The sequence below is a fragment of the Schistocerca gregaria genome, unplaced genomic scaffold, assembly GCF_023897955.1.
Source record: "Schistocerca gregaria isolate iqSchGreg1 unplaced genomic scaffold, iqSchGreg1.2 ptg000229l, whole genome shotgun sequence".
NCBI lineage: Eukaryota > Metazoa > Arthropoda > Insecta > Orthoptera > Acrididae > Schistocerca > Schistocerca gregaria.
Genome location: NW_026061748.1, coordinates 113,569 through 120,666, shown reverse-complemented (window position 1 = coordinate 120,666; position 7,098 = coordinate 113,569).

Genomic DNA, 7,098 nt, shown 5'->3' with positions numbered 1-7,098 from the left:
TTTACTGCTTCTTACTGAGTATTGCTTCAACTTAGAAGCTTCTTATGTGTTCTACTATGGTGCTTTTAGTGTTTCCGCATACCGCGGCACGCGACATAGCTTTGCAGACGATAAATGTAACCGTCTCATAGAGAAAAGCGGCCAATGTGACGATCTGGCTTTAAGTTGTTTCGATATTAAATGACGATAACCGACGGATTTCTCAGGTTTTTACTACATATGAACCCTTTTCACATTCTCCAGTGCAACGCGGCTGCTAGTCCTCCTTTCATGCAAAATCGTAAGGTCCTAGGTCATGTCCAAGCCACCAAAGCCGGCTAACGAGTGAATAATCGACAACTAAAACTTGAATTCTACTACTTCTTACTGGCTATTGCTTCAACTTAGAAGCATCTTCTGTGTTCTACTATGGTGCTTTTAGTGTCTTCGCATACCGCAGCACGCGACATAGCTTTGCAGACGATAAATGTAACCGTCTCAGAGAGAAAAGCGGCCAATGTGACGATCTGGCTTTAAGTCGATTCGATAACAAATGACGAAAACGGACGGATTTCTCAGGTTTTTACTACATATGAACACTTTTCACATTCTCCCGTGCAACGCGGCTGCTAGTCCTCCTTTCAAGCAATATCTTAAGATTCCACCTTATGTCCAAGACACCAAAGCCCCCTAAAAATCAATAATCGATAACCAAAACTTGAATTGTACTGCTTCTTACTGGCTATTGCTTCAACTTAGAAGTTCTTCTGTGTTCTACTATGGTGCTTTTAGTGTCTCCGCATACCGCAGCACGCCACATAGCTTTGCAGACGAAAAATGTAACCGTCTCAGAGAGAAAAGCGGCCAATGTGACGATCTGGCTTTAAGTCGATTCGATAACAAATGACGAAAACGGACGGATTTCTCAGGTGTTTACTATATATGAACACTTTTCACATTCTGCCGTGCAACGGGGCTGCTAGTCCTCCTTTCATGCAAAATCCTAAGGTCCTAGGTCATGTCCAAGCCACCAAAGCCGGCTAAAAAGTGAATAATCGACAACTAAAACTTCAATTGTACTACTTCTTACTGGCTATTACTTCAACTTAGAAGCTTCTTCTGTGTTCTACTATGGTGCTTTTAGTGTCTCCGCATGCCGCAGCACGCGACATAGCTTTGCACACGATAAATGTAACCGTTTTAGAGAGAAGAGCGGCCAATTTGACGATCTGGCTTTACGTCGATTCGATAACAAATGCCGAAAACGGACGGATTTCTCAGGTTTTTACTACATATGAACCCTTTTCATATTCTCCCGTGCAACGCGGCTGCTAGTCCTCCTTTCATGCAAAATCTTAAGGTCCTAGGTCATGTCCAAGCCACCAAAGCCGGCTAAAAAGTGAACAATCTACAACAAAAACGTGAATTGGACTGCTTCTTACTGGCTATTGCTTCAACTTAGAAGCTTCTTCTGTGTTCTACTATGGTGCTTTTAGTGTCTCCGCAGCACGCGACATAGCTATGCAGACGATAAATGTAACCGTCTCTGAGAGAAAAGCGGCCAATGTGACGATCTGGCTTTAAGTCGATTCGATAACAAATGACGAAAACGGACGGATTTCTCAGGTTTTTACTACATATGAACTTTTTTCACATTATCCCGTGCAACGCGGCTGCTAGTCCTCCTTTCATGCAAAATCTTCAGGTTCCACCTCATGTCCAAGGCACCAAAGCCGTCTAAAAATCAATAATCGATAACCAAAACTTGAATTGTACTGCTTCTTACTGGCAATTGCTTCAACTTAGAAGCTTCTTCTGTGTTCTACTATGATGCTTTTAGAATCTCCGCATACCGCAGCACGCGACATAGCTTTGCAGACGATAAATGTTACCGTCTCAGAGAGAAAAGCGACCAATGTGACGATCTGGCTGTATGTCGATTCGATAACAAATGACGAAAACGGACTGAGTTCTCAGGTTTTTACTACATATGAACACTTTTCACATTCTCCCGTGCAACGGGGCTGCTTGTCCTCTTTTCAGGCAAAATCTCAAGGTACTAGGTCATGTCCAAGCCTCCAAAGCCGGCTAAAAAGTTAACACTCGACAACTAAAACTTGAATTGTACTACTTCTTACTGGCTATTACTTCAACTTAGAAGCTTCTTCTGTGTTCCACTATGGTGCTTTTAGTGTCTCTGCATACCGCAGCATTCGACATAGCTTTGCAGACGATAAATGTAACCGTCTCATAGAGAAAAGCGGCCAATGTGACGATCTGGCTTTAAGTCGATTCGATAACAAATGACGAAAACGGACGGATTTCTCAGGTTTTTACTACATATAAACCATTTCCACATACTCCCGTGCAACGCGGCTGCTAGTCCTCCTTTCATGCAAAATCTTAAGGTCCTAGGTCATGTCCAAGCCACCAAAGCCGGCTAAAGAGTGAATAATCGAACACTAAAACTTGAATTGTACTACTTCTTACTGGCTATTGCTTGAACTTAGAAGCTTCTTCTGTGTTCTACTATTGTGCTTTTAGTGTCTCCGCATACCGCAGCACGCGACATAGCTTTGCAGACGATAAATGTAACCGATTCAGAGAGAAGAGCGGCCAATATGACGATCTGGCTGTAAGTCGATTCGATAACAAATGTCGAAAACGGACGGATTTCTCAGGTTTTTACTACATATGAAACCTCTTTACATTCTCCCGTGCAACGCGGCTGCTAGTCCTCCTTTCATGCAAAATCTTAAGGTCCTATGTCATGTGCAAGCCACCAAAGCCGGGTAAAAGTCAATAATCGATAACCAAAACTTGAAATGTACTGCTTATTACTGGCTATTGCTTCAACTTAGAAGCTTCTTCTGTGTTCTACTATGGTGCTTTTAGAGTCTCCGCATACCGCAGCACGCGACATAGCTTTGCAGACGATAAATGTAACCGTCTCAGAGAGAAAAGCGGCCAATGTGACGATCTGGCTTTAAGTCGATTCGATAACAAATGACGAAAACGGACGGATTTCTCAGGTTTTTACTACACATGAACACATTTCACATTCTCCCGTGCAACGCGGCTGCTAGTCATCCTTTCATGCAAAATCTTAAGGTCCTAGGTCATGTCCAAGCCACCAAAGCCGGCTAAAAAGTGAATAATCGACAACTAAAAATTGAATTGTACTACTTCTTACTGGCTATTACATCAACTTAGAAGCTTCTTCTGTGTTCTACTATGGTGCTTTTAGTGTCTCTGCATACCGCAGCCGGCGACATAGCTTTGCAGACGATAAATGTAACCGTCTCATAGAGAAAAGCGGCCAAAGTGACGATCTGGCTTTAAGTTGATTCGATAACAAATTACGGTAACGGACGGATTTCTCAGGTTTTTCTACATATGAACCCTTTTCACATACTCCCGTGCAACGCGGCTGCTAGTCCTCCTTTCATGCAAAATCTTAAGGTCCTAGGTCGTGTCCAAGCCACCAAAGCCGGCTAAAGAGTGAATAATCGACAACTAAAACTTGAATTCTTCTACATCTTACTGGCTATTGCTTCAACTTAGAAGCTTCTTTTGTGTTATACTATGATGCTTTTAGTGTCTCAGCATACCGCAGCAGGCGACATAGCTTTGCAGACGATAAATGTAACCGATTCAGAGAGAAGAGCGGTCAATGTTACGATCTGGCTTTAAGTCGATTCGATAACAAATGACGAAAACGGACGGATTTCTCAGGTTTTTACTACATATGAACCCTTTTTACATTCTCCCGTGCAACGCGGCTGCTAGTCCTCCTATCATGCAAAATCTTAAGATTCCACCTTATGTCTAAGGCACCTAAGACGGCCAAAAATCAATAATCGATAACCAAAACTTGAATTGGACTGCTTCTTACTGGCTATTGCTTCAACTTAGAAGCTTCTTCTGTGTTCTACTATGGTGCTTTTAGTTGTCTCCGCATACCGCAGCACGCAACATAGCTTTGCAGACGATAAATGTAACCGTCTCGGAGAGAAAAGCGGCCAATGTGACGATCTGGCTTTAAGTCGATTCGATAACAAATGACGAAAACGGACGGATTTCTCAGGTTTTTACTACATATAACCACTTTTCACATTCTCCCGTGCAACGCGACTGCTAGACCTCCTTTCATGCAAAATCTTAAGGTTCCACCTCATGTCCAAGGCACCAAAGCCGGCTACATATCAATAATCGATAACCAAAACTTGAATTGTACTTCTTCTTACTGGCTATTGCTTCAACTTAGAAGCTTCTTCTGTGTTCTACTATGGTGCTTTTAGTGTTTCCGCAAACCGCAGCACGCGACATATCTTTGCAGACGATAAATGTAACCGTCTCAGAGAGAAAAGCGGCCAATGTCACGATCTGGCTTTGAGTCGATTCGATAACAAATGACGAAAACGGACGGATTTCTCAGGTTTTTACTACATATAACCACTTTTCACATTCTCCCGTGCAACGCGGCTGCTAGACCTCCTTTCATGCAAAATCTTAAGGTTCCACCTCATGTCCAAGGCACCAAAGCCGGCTACATATCAATAATCGATAACCAAAACTTGAATAGTACTACTTCTATCTTACTATTACATTCTCTTAGAAGCTTCTTCTGTGTTCTACTATGGTGCTTTAGGGGGCTCCGCATACCGCAGCACGCGACATAGCTTTGCAGACGATAAATGTAACCATTTCAGAGAGAAGAGCGTCCAACGTGACGATCTGGGTTTAAGTCGATTCGATAACAAATGACGAAAACGTACGGATTTCTCAAGTTTTTACTACATATGAAATCTTTTCACATTCTTCCGTGCAACGCGGCTGCTAGACCTTCTATCATGCAAAATCTTAAGATCATAGGTCATGTCCAATCCACCAAAGCCGGCTAAAAAGTGCATAATCGAAAACAAAAACTTGAATTGTACTACTTCTTACTGGCTATTGCTTCGCCTTAGGAGCTTCTTCTGTGTTCTACTATTGTGCTTTTAGTGTCTCCGCATACCGCAGCACGCGACATAGCTTTGCAGACGATACATGTAACCGTTTCCGAGAGAAGAGCGGCCAATGTGACGATCTGGCTTAAAGTCGATTCGATAACAAATGACGAAAACGGACGGATTTATCTGGTTTGTACTACATATGAACACTTTTCACAGTCTCCCGTGCAACGCGGCTGCTAGTCGCCCTTTCATGCAAAATCTTAAGGTCCTAGCTCATGGCCAAAACACCAAAGCCGGCAAAAAAGTCAATAATCGATAACTAAAACTTGAATAGTACTACTTCTAACTTACTATTACATTCTCTTAGAAACTTCTTCAGTGTTCTAATATGGTGCTTTTAGTGTCTCCGCATACTGCAGCACGCGACATAGCTTTGCAGACGATAAATGTAACGGTTTCAGAGCGAAGAGCGGCCAATGTGACGATCTGGGTTTAAGTCGATTCGATAACAAATGACGAAAACGTACGGATTTCTCAAGTTTTTACTACATATGAAATCTTTTCACATTCTTCCGTGCAATGTGGCTGCTAGACCTTCTATCATGCAAAATCTTAAGATCCTAGGTCATGTCCAAGCCACCAAAGCCGGCTAAAAAGTGAATAATCGAAAACAAAAACTTGAATTGTACTACTTCTTACTGGCTATTGCTTCGCCTTAGGAGCTTCTTCTGTGTTCTACTATTGTGCTTTTAGTGTCTCCGCATACCGCAGCACGCGACATAGCTTTGCAGACGATACATGTAACCGTTTCAGAGAGAAGAGCGGCCAATGTGACGATCTGGCTTAAAGTCGATTCGATAACAAATGACGAAAACGGACGGATTTATCTGGTTTGTACTACATATGAACACTTTTCACATTCTCCCGTGCAACGCGGCTGCTAATCGCCCTTTCATGCAAAATCTTAAGGTCCTAGCTCATGGCCAAAACACCAAAGCCGGCAAAAAAGTCAATAATCGATAACTAAAACTTGAATAGTACTTCTTCTAACTTACTATTACATTCTCTTAGAAGCTTCTTCTGTGTTCTACTATGGTGCTTTTAGTGTCTCCGCATACCGCAGCACGCGACATAGCTTTGCAGACGATAAATGTTACCGTTTCAGAGAGAAGAGCGGCCAATGTAACGGTCTTGCTTTAAATCGATTCGATAGCAAATGACGAAAACGTGCGGATTTATCTGGTTTTCTACTACATATGAACACTTTTCACATTCTCCCGTGGAACGCGGCTGCTAGTCGCCGTTTCATGCAAAATCGTAAAGTCCTAGGTCATGTCCAAGCCACCAAAGCCGGCTAAAAAGTGTATAATCGACAACTAAAACTTAAATTGTACTACTTCTTACTGGCTATTGCTTCGCCTTAGGAGCATCGTCTGTGTTCTACTATTGTGCTTTTAGTGTCTCCGCATACCGCAGCACGCGACATAGCTTTGCAGACGATAAATGTAACGGTTTCAGAGCGAAGAGCGGCCAATGTGACGATCTGGCTCGAAGTCGATATGATAACAAATGACGAAAACAGACGGATTTCTCAGGTTTTTACTACATATGAACACTTTTTACATTCTCCCGTGCAACGCGGCTGCTAGTCCTCCTTTCATGCAAAATCTTAAGGTCCTAGGTCATATCCAAGCCACCAAAGCCGGCTAAAAAGTGAATAATCAACAACTAAAACTTGATTTGTACTACATCTTACTGGATATTACTTCAACTTAGAAGCTTCTTCTGAGTTCTACTATGGTGCTTTTAGTGTCTCCGCATACCGCAGCACGCGACATAGCTTTGCAGACGATAAATGTAACTGTCTCAGAGAGAAGAGCGGCCTTTGTGACGATCTGGCTCTAAGTCGATATGATAACAAATGACGAAAACAGACGGATTTCTCAGGTTTTTACTACATATGAACACTTTTCACATTCTCCCGTGCAACGCGGCTGCTAGTCGCCCTTTCATGCAAAATCTTAAGGTCCTATCTCATGGCCAAGGCACAAAAGCTGGCAAAAAGGTCAATAATCGATAACTGAAACTTGAATAGTACTACTTCTAACTTACTATTACATTCTCTTAGAAGCTTCTTCTGTGTTCTACTATGGTGCTTTTAGTG